A 16,639-nucleotide genomic window follows, 5' to 3' on the forward strand; every position below is an offset into this window, starting at 1 on the left:
GAGTGTCGTGAGTATTTATGTGCACCAGGAGACATATTTGGCAGAAGGGAGTGGAAAGAACAGGGAGGAGGCTCTTATTATAATAGTCTGGGCAAGAAGAAATGAAGACCCGAACTTAGATGCTGACAGACAGTGGGAGTGCAAAGAATGGCATAGGTGTAATAATATGATGGAGTATTTACCATAACATGACCACCCCCACCATGACCCCAACATTACAGCTGTGGCAACAGAGTAATGAGAACAATGGGCCCATGGAAACAAGGGTCATTGTTTTTTAGCTACAGCTCTGGTCTTAACGCTCTTTGCTCAGCCAGTGGTAAGTGATTTTTGAAGCTGTGATCGCCTTTTTCAGCTCGTGAGCCTTAGCTTATACCCTTCTCAACTTTTTTTCAAAATTGAAAAAAAGGTTTCACTCAACTTAGTCTGTCAGGTTTTTTTAATCTTAATTTTATGCTTCAGCTTTTGTTGTTATCATTATTAACTATCTCTAGCTCATGCCAGGTGCAAATCCCAGCCTCTGCAGAATGGCTGCAGATGTTTTGTGTCATTCACTTTGCGAATGTCATATTCCATATGCTCACTTCCATCTCTATTGCATTTTGTGTAACTCTGCCTCAATCTCCCTTAAGTCCCAATTTAAATGTTTTAGGTGACATCCCTTGGGTTTTAAACTTCCTGTCAGTTTGAAACATTTCAGATTTTTTGTTGAAGTTTTTGTCAATCATTTGTGGCATGGATAGCAAAAGAAAAAGATGGAGGGAGGGAAGGGAGGAAGGAAGGAAGGATTGTGTTGCTGAACTATAACCACACAGTTGGGTCCCCATTGGGGCAACTACTACTACTTACAGGTTATTGTTTGTCCTTCATTCTCAAAGAGGATCAAGGACATCAGGAAGGAGATGTGTGACTGACAAATGAATTGTATTTGTATTTAAGTGAAGGAGAGCAGTGCAAAGTAACCAGTCTTACTTTCTCCTCCAGAGCCATCTGGGTCCAGTGCAAAGCTACAGATCAGGACAACTAGAGATGGCTTGGATGCACTGGGAGGCCTTGGATTTTTAAATCTAAGGTCTTTTCCAGCTCTCAGTTTGTCTGAGGCAATGCCCATTCCAGGCTAGGTAAAAATGAAGCTAAGAATGGCCTCTTTCACCTAGTAAAAAATTAATAAATTAAATCAATCTGGGAGGGGACTAAAGGGGGCTAAAACAGAAAAACACATTACTATTTACACTCACTTTGAGCCATCAGAATCCAAACAATGATCAAGTGGGGATTGGACTGGGACTTATTATTGGACAACCACTGAGAGCCAGAGAGATTTGGATTTAAGGCATGATCCTTAAGAAAGAAATGAAGCCAATAAACCCCAAGATATTTTGTGAGGCTTCAGTGATCAAAATTCATATTCCTTTGGGCAGAGAATCCACAGGTAAGGTTATTACTCACTATGTGGACAGAGGGAGAGGAGAGAGATGAGTGGGAAGAGAGGGAGGAGAGGAAGGAAGGAAGGGAGGAAGGAAGGGAGGGAGGAAGGAAGGGAGGGAAGAAGGAAGGAAGGAAGGATTAATTGTTTACTATGTGCTAAACACCATGCTAAGTGCTGAGGATATTGTTTCAACAATCCAACTAGCAGCTGCTGTGGGAGTAAAAGACCAACACAAGCCCAACAACAAGAACACTGCCAGCACAGGATCTTTTGATCTCCTTTACCAAGGAAAACAATGTTAAGGGGTTGACAATCTTACTTTAATCCAGCATACAAATATCATTCACTTAGTTCAGGGGAGAAGGCCAGCACCCTGAACTTCAGAGCAAATACAAACAATTACAAAGACATATTATAGGCAGACCAAATACAATCCATAGTTACCAAGAAGGCATCAACATCTGGGTTCACAAGCTGGAGAGCTCTTAACTACAGCTACCCAGAGTCTCCACATCAGCACTCCTCCAAGAGTGAGAGCCCCCTGCAAATAGCTCTGTTCTCTCTTTTTATACACTCTTTAGCCATCATCTAATGTCATCTGAGTGACCAGAATTTAGGCTCCTACTATTGGCTCTGGTCTTAGCAACTCCCCTTAGGACCCTGAGGGCTTCATGCCCACATAGGCTTAGCTCCTAGTAGATAGGGGTTTGTGCCTGGGGCTTTGCATCTAGTAAGGCTCAAAGGCATTTAATTAATTTATCATTCCAAAAGAGTTAAAAATTCCCAATTTAATTGCTATTACAGATATGAATAGAAAAATGTAGTAGTGATTAGATTTGAAGACCTTTCCCACCCATTAATAGGCTGTATGACCTGCTTACATCACAGGAAGCCTAGGTTACATGTGGTAGGAGGAGCTTCCTGACAGAAAAAGGAAGTAATGTCACAGGAAATGCTGAGAGAGAGAGAGAGAGAGAGAGAGAGAGAGAGAGAGAGAGAGAGATGTTATGGCTAGTAATGGCTGCTAATTGCTGTCCTTGTGATTGTTAGAACTGAATACGCTGACTTAGCTGTACTGTGAGTTTGTTTTGGGAAGACCCCAGCAGGGGGTCAGAGAGGTTTTGGGATGGTGAGGACTGCCTGGCTATAGGAGCTGAGCATTTGGTTAAGGGATATGGTTTTCTGGTGTCTGAATAAATTGTTTACTTCTTCTACCTTCTATGTGGAGAGTCTCATATAATTTGTACTACAAAACTACATAGGCATTTTGACAATTATCACCTACATTGTTATCACTGACTTACTGTTTCAAATAATAAGACAGTCCTTGTTCTCAAAGAGTTCACATTCTAACAAGGGAGACTATACATAGGAAAGATTTTGGCTGCAAATCAGATAGAAAGATCCCATAGTCATTAAGGGATAGTGGCAAAACAGATGATAATGGTTGTTGTTGTTCAGCCTTTTTGAATTATTCTCAACTCTTCCTAACCTTATTTGGGGTTTTCTTGGCAAAGATACTGGAATGTTGGAATGTTTTGCCATTTCCTCCTCCAGATCACTTTATATATGAGGAAAAGAGGCAAACTGGATTAAGTGACTTCCCCAAAGTCACTGTGGTGATAATGTAACTAAAGATCTTTTCAGCCCATTCAATAGGCCTCAGGTATGGCCAGTTAAAAGAGGTTTGTTTGTAGGCAGGCCTATACCCTTTCTTTCTAGCCTACGCTCTTTTGCTGATTGGGCATGAAGCCTTCAGGCCCTAAAAAGAGTGTATATATATATATATATATATATGCCCAGGAGGTAGTCATAAAACTCAGAATGTAGAGAATTCAAAAGTCCAAATTCAGCCCAAGGAGAAAAAGCAGGAATTCAGAATTGACAGAGCTGCAGAGAGAGCACAGAGTGGAGATCGGAAACCAGGTTGCTGCTAAGACCAAAGAACAGAGGGAAGAAGAGAATGTAGGCAAGGAGACAGTTTGGATTTATGAGTGTTTATGGGGAGGCTCCAGCAGAGGGGAAGCTTACAGGATGACTTGGTTCCTTGCTATAATACTGTGTTATAATTTCCTTGTTGCTACGTTGAGGTGGGCTTACTGGTTTTGAAATATGATTACTGCTATATTGAATTGGAGTTATTGGTCTTGGGATTTGATCCTCTGCTGTCAAAATAAGTGTCATACTTCCTCTGCCTTCTATCTAGAGAGTTTTTCATACTTTGCAATTCTGAACCACACAGGCACGTTCATGGTCATCCTCAAGGTCAAGAATCTTGCCTTACAAGATACAAGTCACACAGTTAGTAAGTGTCTGAGGCCAGATTTGAACTCAGAAAGATGATACTCCCCGAGTCCAGACCTGGCACTCTATCTACTATGACATTTAGCTGCTCGTGGCCCTTCTTTAATGTCATTTCTGCTGATAAAGTCATTAAAAAATTTAATGTTGAACAATTAAACAATGCCAAGGATTCAGGTGGCAAGAACACTCTTCTTTTCCCCTTCTGTGTCTCCAGTAATTTAAGCTGTTGAGGGCACTTGACACAGCATTGTTGTTCCAAAGGCTCTTAGGTTCAGGGTCCAAAGTTGCCACAATCAAGGTCTGAAGAGAGATAGGGGTTAAGGTGGTGGTGATCTGACTTGAACAGCGCATGCTACCTACCATCTCTCCCTCAGGATGCCTTTCTGGTTCAGCAAGCCCAGCTTCCCTACCTTGAATATGATAGTTAGATGGCAGTTGATGAAGATGGATGTACTGTCCTCCACAGAACTTGATTTCTTGGATGATAGGTGTGAAATATTGTGTAAAAGAAGGACCTTTCCAGCACATGGGAGAGGGTCCCTTTGAGGGATCCTGGACATAACTTTCTGTTTGGTGACAACTTGTCAGCAGTTATTGCTGGTGGTCCTGACTTACATGGGTCAATTCTCCACAATGAATATTCCCCTTAAGGACTGTTGTTGGGTCTGAACAAGAAGCAGGTCTGGTGGTTTGCAGATGTTGGTCAAGGTGGTGATGGACCTGGGTAGCTTATCAGAAATGTTTTTTTTAAGAAAAAAAATTCATGTCAATATGTGGTGGGGAAAAAATCCAAAGACAATAAATAGATTGCACTTTTTTTACTTCTGAATAGCCAGAACTTGCGTTTATTTTATCTATCTATCTATCTATCTATCTATCTATCTATCTATCTATCTATCATCTGTCTGTGTGTTGTTTTTAAATAGTGTCCTGTGGGTTAATTACATTATTTAATGTGAGTATGTCAGTTAAAACTACAAGTATTAAATTTTTATAACCAACTGCAAAGTAACGAGTGTCCTTGTCTACTCCAATTAAAATGATCATATGTCAAGTAACTAATTCAATCACCCAGATATTTCCAAAGATCTACATTTGACTCAACATAGATGAGTTTCTGACCAATTACTTCATCAGCATTCTTTTTTATTATTCAAATGTGAACACACACAGCATAACCTTCTCTCTCTCTCTCTCTCTCTCTCTCTCTCTCTCTCTCTCTCTCTCTCCCTCTTTCCTTCCCTCCCTCCATCCTCTGATTCTCCTCTCTCTCCCATCTCTCCCTATCTACCTCTGTCTTCTTGTGTCTCTTTCTCTCTTTCTTTCTGTCTTTACACTCTTGTTTTTGCAATTTTTTTCCCAATAAGAAAGTTATGAGAAAAAAGTTGAATAATAATAATATTTCAACGTAGTCATCAGCCAACAAGCATTTGTTTATAACTTATTTATGTCAGACACTCTGATAAGTGGATAAGAAATAAAAATAAAGGAAAAGGCATAATATTTGTCCTCAAGCAACTCAGATTCACAGTGGGGAAACAACATGCAAAATTATAGATTTTTTACATGTTTTCTCTCCCATTTGAATGTGAGATTCTTAAGGACTAGAACTATGATTATTTTTTCCTTTCTGTACATATAGACACATACATATATACATACACCCACACACATATACATGTATGTATGTATATAAATTTATGATAGAAAATAGATTCCATCCTAGTTGTCTTGTTTGTTTAGCACTTTACAGATTACACAAAAGTTTCACAGGAAACATGTTCTAATCCTAATGGTCTGAGACATTAAATAACTTGTCCAAAGTCTTAAAACTATCAAGTGACTGATTTGGGTGCTTTAACTCCACTTTTACTGTTTTTAAAACTCTATTCGAAGTCAGCTTCTGGTATTTACTAGCTATGGGCTCGTACATAATTTGACTTCTCAGAGATCATGTCTACACACACGCACACACACACACACGCACACACATTGTAAATGGAATGCAATCCCAGGGGGTAGGCAACAACAGTGGGAGTGAAATAAAAGTTCCCATAGAAGGTGGTAATTTTTTTAGCCTGAAAAGAAGCCAGGAGGACATGCATTCTAGGCATGGGGCACAACCAGTAAGAAGACGTGGAGTTGGGTGATTGATTATAATGTGTGATGAACAGTAAAAAAGACCAGTATTACTGGGTCATAAATTATGTGGCAGGGAGTAAGGCGTAAAAAGATAGAAAGGGGTCAGGTTGTGAAGGAATTTAAAAGTCAAGCACAGATGCTCATTTAGGTAGAACGCATTTTGAAAAATAGAATGATACAGAGAAGATTCATAGGGTGTATGAAGATTACATGAAAATTTAGGAATCATTCCATATTTTTAAAAAAGGAAAGAAAAGGAAATATACTCATTTAGATTAACTTTTTAAAATTCTGAAGAAAAATAATTAAAAAAATTAACAATTAACTGTCATTTATTGATTCATAAGAAATAATAAAATTAACTTAGAAGACCAAAGAGGATTTTTTACATGATTGTTGATACTTCCTCCAAAGTTAGAGATTACATGCAAATTTATGAAGCATTTCAAAGTTTAAAAGAGAAAAAAAAGAAAATACATTCTTTTAAATTATCCATTTAAAATCATGAAAAAGTGATTTTTAAATTGATAATTAATTGTTATTTATTAATTTTAAGAAATAATAAAAATGACCCAGAGGAAATAGCAAAGGTTTTTACATGATTGTCAATACTTCCTCCAAAGTTAGAGATTACAATGAATATATACCTAATGGTTTGGTTTTCGTTTGTTTTATGATCCATGAGCTCCCATAAATCCTTCATAGAAATATCAATGAAGCAGGTCTACAAGGTCAATAAATTTCAACACTGAACCTTGGAAGACTAATAAAAATGATACCGTAGTTTGCATTAAGAGAAAAAGAAAGACAATTGCTTCACTATGTTTTGCTGTTTCCTGATAGGACAACTTCTGGAGCACAGTCACGACAAGTTAAAAAGCATTGGTTAAGTGCTTAATCTGTGCCAGATATGGTGCTAAGCTCTGAGAATCCAAATGCCAGGAGAAGAATGACAGGCCCTGCCCTCAAGAAGGTAACATTCAAATCCTGCAGAAATGAGAAGTCAAACTCCCACAGACCTAATATGGATTACAATCAGAAGCTAAAATTCTTTAAAAAAATTAGATGATTTTCTATAGTGAGCTGATTCAAAGAATGACCAAATCTGATATGGAATTAGGTGACCTCAAAAGCCATTTAATCCAACCCACCCATATCTAACCACTACTTCCTTCTCAACTATCCCCATTAAGTAATCAACCAGTGCATGCCTTGAAGACTCTTAATGAATAGAAAATCAGTCCACCACATAGTGGCAAATTTTGCTTTTGGAAAGTCCTGGCTGTGAGGAAGTTTTATTTTCTTCTGTTTTCCTAAAATAAAGCCTAAATTTGCCTTTCTGCAGCTTCTCCTCATTGTTCCCATCTATACTTTTTCAAATCAAGCAGAAAAATCACAAATCTAATACCTCTCCCAAAAGACAACACTTCAAACACTTAGAGATAACTGATCATCCCCACCTCACCTCTGCCCTTCTCCAGGCTAAAATCCATTGTGTCATCCCTTGATTGCCCTTCTTTCTTTCCTTTTTATGCCATACTGGTTGCCTGCTTCTACATATGTTCCAGCCTGTGTCTCTCCATTCTTCTCCAGGCTCCGCTCTTGACTCTGTAGACTTTTTTCTACCATGCCACAGAAACGTCCTGATAATGTTATTTACTTCCCCCCTGGACCTCTTACACTGAACAGTACTGTCTACCATGTGAGCCCCTCCCTCTTATTGGCTAGTCACTACTAGAATCTTCATTTTAAGGAAAAGGTCCAGGCCAGCCATATTTCTTTTCCTCTCCATGCTCACTCTTGACTTTCTACCTTTTCTCTACTCTGTCACAGCTCAGATTCCTTTCACTACACTCCCAACTATTCTGTTCCTTTTTATGTAGTAACTTTCCCCTTTGGAATGTTACCTTCTTGAGGGTAGGGGCTGTCTTTATCTTTGCTGGCATTTCGATTTGCAGAATTTAGCACAGTGCCTGGCTCCGATTAAGCACTTAAACAATGCCTGTTAACTTGGTTTGACTTTTAAAATGTGTTGTCTATAAGTAGATGCCACGATCCAGAAGTGCTCATACCAGGGAACAGCATAGAGAATAGTGAAGCAATTATCCACTTCTGGAGCACTTGTAGGAGGAAAGGGTAAGAGGAAAGTACTGGGATAGAAAATCAAAATGTAATTATAAAACTTAAGGAAAAAAACAAAACAAATCAAGCCAAACTAACTTATTTTGAGGGTGGAGGAGGGGCAGAGTGACTGGTAGGTCAGTGAAATGTTACAGGCCTAGTATACATAGCTTTCTCTATACCTTTTCTCTACACCTATGGGTAAGATGGAGATGCAGTTTATTGAGATGAAAGTGGTATATTTCTTCTTCAATTCTTCAGGAGACAAACAGATAGAGGCAGGAGGTAAAGAAGACAAGAAGAGAAAAGAGAGACAGTCAGAGAGAGAGAGACAAACAAACACACAGAGAGAGACAGACACAGAGACAGAGAGATGGAGAGACATAGAGACAGAGAAAGGGACAAAGGGGAAGAGAAAGTCAGGGAGAGAGTCACATAGAGAAGAGAAGAGAGGACATTATAATTAATCTGAGTTTTGATGCTGTTTTCATTTAGTGGTTTTGTGGAGCTGATAAATACACACACACACACACACACACACACACACACACATTGCCTCTTTGGTCCTTTTGATTTTCCTCTCCATCATTTCAAATAAGTCTTGCCATGTTTCTCCTAATTCTTCAAATATACTATTCCTTATGGCACAATAATACTCCATTGAGCTCACTTTGAAATCACTATTGATTTCTGGTTATTGATTCACTCTATATTTTTCAATTCCACTTCCAAATATTCTTCTATTTTTCTTTCTACTGCATTGTTATTGCCGCTGTATATAGCTTTCCTGGCTCTGCTTATTTCACTTTCTATATGTTCATATAAGACTCCTCATGCTTCTCTGACTCTATTACTTCTTAGAGCACAATAAATATCCCATTATTTCAATGTACCTTGACCTGTTTATCCATTCTCCAACCAGTCAGTATCTCCTTTGTTTCAAAGTATCTGCTACTACAAGAAATGCTTCCATAAATATTTTAATGTTTATGGGACCTTACTTTTCAGGCATTGACTTCCTTTAGTCATATGCCTCTGGATTGGACCCACCCGCAGAGACCCTAACACGAGCGGAACGAGGAAAGCCCGGGGACACGAGCTGGAGAGAGACCCCCCAACCCACAGGGGTCCCAGAAGACCCCTAGACTTCATCCCCTATTTGAGTCACTTTTTTAGTATAATTCCTAATTGTTTTCCAAAATGTTTAGAACAGTTGACAGCTCCATCAATAATTTGTTACATGGGGAGGGGTGGGGTGGGACAGAAGCAAGATGGCAGCTGGAAAGCAGGAACTCTCTTAAGGTCACCCCCAAATCCCTCCAAACACCTTTAAAAGTGGCTATGAACAAATTCTAGAGCTGCAGAACCCATGAAAAAAATGGAGGAAAGTAGGTTTCCAGCCCAGGACAGCCTGGATGGTCACTGGGAAGGGTCTATCACACTGGGCTGGGAGAAGAGCTCAGCCCAGCCTGGGCCCCACCAGGATGAACCAGACCTGGACTTAGACAGAGCAGGCCTTAGGGTCATGAATCACTGAGCTATGGTAGTTACCAGACTTCTCAACCCACAAATGCCAAAGACAATAGAGCAGGTTAGTTGGAAAACTGCTGGATCAGGTGAGCAGTCTGGCCCCAGCGCTAGGGGGTGGCAGAGGTGGCGCAGTGACAACAGGAAGCTCCTGTGGCTGCTTCCAGAGCTCCAGTTGCTTCTGGCCCTGGGCCCACCTGGTGGGAGGAATCAAGCAACAGATCAGAGCAGGTGTGGAGGGAGGGTTCTCTTGCTTTCCCCTGCTTGGATCTGGGTTGAAGTCCTAATTGGTTCTGGGGGAAGGAGGAGGGCTGGTGTGGCAGAGCTTGTGGTGACTGTGGAGTAGAAGTAGCTCTGGAAACAGCAGCACAGCCCCTAAAGCTTAGACAAAGTACTCTCTACTCTGCAAGCAGTGATACCCTGACAAAAAGCTCAAGGGTCAAGTAGTTGGCGGGGAACATGAACAGACAATGAAAACAGACTCAGACTATACAATCTTTTTTTGGTGACAAAGAAGATCAAAACATACAGTCAGAAGAAGTCAACAAACTCAAAGAGCCTACATCAAAAGCCTCCAAGAAAAGTATGAATTGGTCTCAGGCCATGGAAGAGCTCGAAAAGTATTTGGAAAAGCAAGTAAGAAAAGTAGAGAAAAACTGGAAAGAGAAATGAGAGTGATGCAATAAAATCATGAAAAACAAGTCAATGACTTGCTAAAGGAGAGCCAAAAAATACTGAAGAAAGTAACACCTTAAAAAATAGACTAAGCCAAATGGCAAAAGAGTTTCTAAAAGCCAATAAGGAGAAAAATGCCTTTAAAGGCAGAATTAACCAAATGGAAAAAGGAGGTCCAAAGGACCACTGAAGAAAATACCACCTTAAAAATTAGATTGGAGCAAGTGGAAGCTAGTGACTTTGTGAGAAATCAAGATTATAAAACAGAACCAAGAAAATGAAAAGCCTAGACACCATCTTTCAAGAAATTATCAAGGAAAACTGCCCTGATATTCTATAACCAGAGGTTAAAATAGAAATTGAAAGAATCCACCAATTGCCTCTCGAAAAAGATCCCAAAAAGAAAACTCCTAGCAATATTGCTGCAAAATTCCAGAGTTCCCAAGTCAAGGAGAAAATGCTGCAAGCAGCCAGAAACAAATAATTTGAGTATTGTGGAAACACAATCAGGATAACACAAAATCTAGCAGCTTCTGCATTAAGGGATCAAGGGCTTGGAATATGATATTCCAGAAGTCAAAGGTGCTAGGATTAAAACCGAGAATCACTTACCCAGCAAAACTGAGTATCATGCTCCAAGGCAAAATATGGATTTTCAATGAAATAGAGGACTTTTGAGCTTTCTCAACGAAAAGACCAGAGCTGAATAGAAAATTTGACTTTCAAATACAAGAGTCAAGAGAAACATGAAAAGGTAAACAAGAAAGAGAAATCACAAGGGACTTACTAAAGTTGAAGTGTTTTGTTTACATTCCTACATGGATAGATGATTTTTGTAACTCATGAGACCTTTCTCAGTATTAGGGTAGTTGAAGGGAGTATACATACATATAGACAGAGGGCACAGGGTGAGTTGAATATGAAGGGATGATATCTAAAAAAAATAAAATTAAAGGGGGGGAGAGGAATATATCGAGAGAGGGAGAAAGGGAGAGATAGAATGGGGTAAATTATCTCACATAAAAGTGGCAAGAAAAAGCAGTTCTGTAGGAAGGGAAGAGGGGGCAGATGAGGGGCAAGGAGTGAATCTTGCTCTCACCAGATGTGACTTAAGTAGGGAATAACATACACACTCAATTGGGAATCTTACCCCACAGGAAAGTAGGGGGAAGGGGATAAGAAAAGGGGGATGATAGAAGGGAGGGCAGATAGGGGGAGGAGGTAATCAAAAGCAAAGACTTTTGAAAAGGACAGGGTCAAGGGATAAAATTGAATAAAGGGGGACAGGATAGGATGAAGGGAAATATAGTTAGTCTTTCACAACATGATTATTATGGAAGATGTGTGGCTTATATTCAATTCTTGCCTTCTTGGGGAGGGTGGGTGGGTAGGGAAGAGGGGAGAGGAGTTGGAATTCAAAGGTCTAAAAGTGGATGCTCAAAAAAAAGTTGTTTTTTCATGCAACTGGGAAATAAGCTATACAGGCAATGGGGTATACAAATCTATCTTGCCCTACAAGAAAGTAAGGGGAAAAGGGATGGGGGGGAAAGTGGGATGACAGAAGGGAGGGCTGCCTGCGGAATGGGGCAATCAGAATATATGCCATCTTGGAGTCAGGAGGAGGGTAGAAATGTGAAGAAAATTTGTAACTCAAAATCTTGTGGAAATTGATGTTGAAAACTAAAAATATTAAATAATAAAATATGAAAAAACTGTAAAAAATAATTTGTTGTATTACCTATCTTTTTACCACTCCTCCAACACTGACTATTCTCATTTTTATCATCCTTTTCAATTTTCTGAGTACCATTATTGTCATTTTTGTGGTTCTGGTTCACATCTCAGACTTTACCAATGTGGAGAAATTCTGACATGGAATCTGTCATTTATCCACAATGCCATGGCACTCCTCATTAAACAGTATTCATATATCATAATTTAGTTTGTTATCTCCTAATTGATGGTAACCTCTTTTGTTTTCAAGACTTTTTGCTATCACTAAAGTTTCGCTGTGAAAGATAGAAAGATAAATAAATAGATAGATAGACACACAGACATTCGTATTGCTTTCTTTCTTTTTCTATTTCACAACTGCGGGATATTTGTGCAATAGTTGGACCACTAGAGTAGCCTATCAATAGTTTATGAGCGTACAACTTCCCATGATCGTTCCAATATTCAATATACATATATATATATATATATATATGTATGTATTTTAATCATCATACCCACTTTGAAATAGATTAAATAAAATTGTCAGAGTTGTTTCAATTTGACTTTCTCTTATAAATGATTTAGATCAGTTTTCTAATTGGTTTTTGATAATTTCCAATTATTTTTTGAAATTATTTGCTTATACCTTTTACTTTTTATTTATTGGAGAATGTTTCTTAAACTTATGAATGTGTCAGTTTCCCATTCTTTTAATATTAGTTTCATCAGAAATATTTGGTGCAAAGATTTTTCCCCACTTAACACTTCCATTTTAGCAACAGACTCTTTGATTTCATCTAACTAAAACATTGTTTTTTTATTTTTATAGTGGCAGCTGGTTGGCACAGTGGATAGATTCCTTGACTTAGAGTCAGGAAAACCATCTTTGTGAGTTCATTTGACCTGATACTTACTAGCTATGTCACCCTGGGCAAGTCACTTAAACTTCTTTGTCTCCATTTCCTCATCTGCAAAATGACCTGGAGAAGGAAATGGCAAAACACTCCAACATCTTTGCCAAGAAAACCTCAATTGGGGTCACAAAGAGGCAGACACAACTGAAATGACCAAACTACCACTACCACAACTACTACTACTACTACTACTACTACTACTACCACCACCACTGCTACCACTACTACCTCTGCCACTACTGCTACTGCTGCTGCTGCTGTTACTCCTGCTACTTTTAAAAATAATCATCTTCCTCCCATATTCAGTTATAACTTTTCCTCTCAGTTCAGCTATCTCAAATAACTTCTCAAATATCCTCTACTTTTTTAAAATGGTGTTTCCATTTATACTGAAAATGCATTTGGAGTTTACTGTGTATCTTGTAATATAATTGGATATCCCACAAAAAATCATCTTATTTTTCTACCAGTTCTTGTCAAATCAGGAGTCCTTTCCCTAGAACTTTGAGTTGTTAGTTTTAATGAAAATTTGCAACCAATCATTTCTGGGTGTTACTTATATACTGTGTTTTAATAAACATTCTACTTTTATATTTTTAACCTTCATCAAATACTTTTGATAATTCCTACCTTATATAACAATGTGAGACAGGTTGATGCTACCCTTCAATTCTGTTCTTATTCTTTATTTCCTTTAAGATTCTTGACCTTTTATTTCTCCAAAATTCTCTAATTTTTAAGCAGTATTTTCCCTAAATCTATAAAGCAATCTCTTGGTAGGTTGCCATAGAACTAAAACTATATCTTTATTTATAAAACGTAGTAATTTTCATATTGGTATTTCCTAATTAGAAAGATTAGATTCCTTACCAATTATTTAAGGCTTTTGTTCTTTTTGTAAAGACTATGTTAGCAGTTAAATGTAATTCTGATTTTCTTACCTGGTTACAAATTGTTTTGTGGAATGGTAGAACCAAGTTCCAACTCTTTGAACAGCATATAGTGTGCCTGTCTTCCCATAGCCCTTCTATCAAACAGTCAATTAAGCAATCAACATGTATTAAGTACCTACTATGTTCTAGGCATTTTGCTAAGCACTGAGGATGAAGAAAGAAGCCAAAGATAATCCCTACCCTCAAGGTGCTTACAGTACAATGGAGGAGACAATATACATCGAGGAGACAATATTCAAAGCAGCTATAAACAGGATAAATGGTAGATAACTACCACTGATTATTTCCATTTGGAATGATATTTGTCACTTGGAGGTGCAGCAGGTGAAATGTCAGAGTTGTTGGAGGTCAGGAGGTGGAGTGGAAAAAGGACAGTTTTCTAGCCATGGGGGATAGCCAGAGAAAATGCCCAGAGTGAAGGGACATAGTGTCTTGTCAATGGAATAGCCAAAATGTCAATGTCACTGGATTAAAGAGTACAGGTTGGGAAATAAGGTATAAGAAGACTGGAAAAGTAGGAGAGGACTAGGATATGAAAGGCCTTGAATACCGAACAGAACATTTTGTTTTTGATATTGGAGGCAATAGGGGGACACTGTAGTTTACTGAGTAGTATAATAACGTAGTCAGACATGTAGTTTGGAAAAAAAACACTTTAGTGGGTGAATGAAAGATGGATTGAAATTGAGAGAGATTTGAAGCAGACAGATCTACCAGCAGGCTGTTACAGCAGCACAGGCATTAGGTGATGAGGGCTTACACCAGAATGTTGGCAGTGTCAGAGGAGAGAAGAGAGCATGGAAACAAAAGATATCACAGAGGTGAAATCTACAGGGCTTGGCAAAAGCTTGGATATGGGGGAGGGGTGGAGGTGGTGAGAGATAGTGAAGCATCCAACATGAGTCCTAGGTTGCGATCCTGAAGGACTGGGAGTAGGGTCTTGCCCTATACTATAATAGGGAAAGTAGGAGGTCTGGAGGGTTTAGGGGGAAAGATTAGACATGTTAGGTTTATGATGTCTATTGGACAATTGGCTTAAGATTCTAGAAGGCACTTTGAGAGAGAGGACATGCAGATTTGAGAATCATCAGCACAGAGATCATAATTAAGCCCATGGGACCTGATGAGATCCCCAAGTGAAGTAGTAGAAGGAGAAGAGAGGAAAGCCCAGGGCAGAGCCCTGAGGGACATCTAGAGCAAGCGGGAATGACCTGGAAGAGGATCCAGTAAAGGAGACAGAGGAGGATTGGTCAGATAGGAAAACCAAGAGAAAATGGCATCCTAAAAACCTAAAGAGAAGAGAATATCAAGCAGAGAGTGACAACAGCGTCCAAGACTGTAGAGAAGCCAAGGAGGCCAATGACTGAGAAAAAGCCACTGGATTTAGTAACTAAGAGATCATCAATAACTTTGGAGAAAGCAGTTTTAGTGGCATGATAAGGTCAGAAACTAGAAGGCAAATGAAAGTGAAATAGCCTATGTGTCTGTTTACTAACTCTATATGGCACCATTAGATCACAGATTAAGAGATGGAAGAGATGTCAGGAACCGTCAATAACAACTCAGACACTGTCGATGAGAAACCCAAGGCCCAGAGAGATGAAGTGACTTCCTTAGCATCACATAGCTAGTAAGTGTCTAAGACAAGATTGGAAGCGAGGTCTTTCTGAATACAAGTCCAGGGCTCTGACTAGGACCTTATGTCAAGTTGGCCTTCTGACATATTTTCCCTAGTGATGATTTCAGAGAGCAACTTGAAACTCTAAGTAACATAGCCTTTATTGAAATTGCCAGGTTTTATTTTTATATTTTTGGCAAAATGATCTATCTCATTAGTAATGCCAGTTTCAGCCTAATATATCTCAATTCATTTGTTCCTTATTTTATATAAAGATGTTTGAATACAGATATTCCCAGAGGTGAAAATTTAATGAGTAAACTCTTATATTGAGTAGAAAGCAATGTTTCACCATGAACATCTATTAATAGGCATTTCAATAGTTGTATTTCCCCCTGAATATAGTATAAGTGTTACTGTGTGTGTGCGTGTGTGTGTGTGTGTGTGTGTGCGCGCGTGTGTGTGTTTGTAGAATCTGGAAAGCCATATGTATGGGAGACAGAAAATTTCACAGCTTGAAAAAGCAACACTTGAGTGTTTTTCAAAGGCAAACAGTTTTCACAATTAACCCTGCTGATCTGTTTATAAAATTTCAGAAGTGTAAGTACACACAGTTGTTTCCATTAATTCTTGATAAGCAATAAGTATTAAAAATTATTTTGCTTAAAAGCATCAGTATCAGATTTGGGATTCAGTGGGAGACATATGCTATGACATGTGATTTCCCAACTTGCTGTAATGAGCGAACATTACTGTCATTGAAAAGAAGGTCTGAACAAAATATTCACATTTCATTGGCCTGGTCCCTGGCTTGTTGGCACTTTGGGCTTTTTCAAATACAATATTAGTGTAAAGAACTTCAAACATACACATGAAGACTGGACACTGGGGATTTATTCATTCATACAGAATGAGGGCAAGGGATTTATAAATATTATATTGACAACAACAGGCAGTATGAAATGGTTAGAAGGCTAGTCTTGGGGACCAGAAGGTTTATGTTAAAGTCATGGCTAAATGATCCTGAGCAAGTCACTTAACTTTTAATTGCCAAAAGAAACTCAATTACAGAAAAGTTTCCCATATTCATCATTGGACAGAGTTGCCACACCAGGATTTCTCAGCAATAATAAAATAACCAGAGTAGAGCAAATACTATTACTGTCTGTATTGCTACTTCTGCTACCATTAAATGATGATGGTGATGATGATGATGACAAATATTTCTGTAACACTTTAA

Source organism: Trichosurus vulpecula, chromosome 5 (assembly GCF_011100635.1).
Source record: "Trichosurus vulpecula isolate mTriVul1 chromosome 5, mTriVul1.pri, whole genome shotgun sequence".
Classification (NCBI taxonomy): domain Eukaryota; kingdom Metazoa; phylum Chordata; class Mammalia; order Diprotodontia; family Phalangeridae; genus Trichosurus; species Trichosurus vulpecula.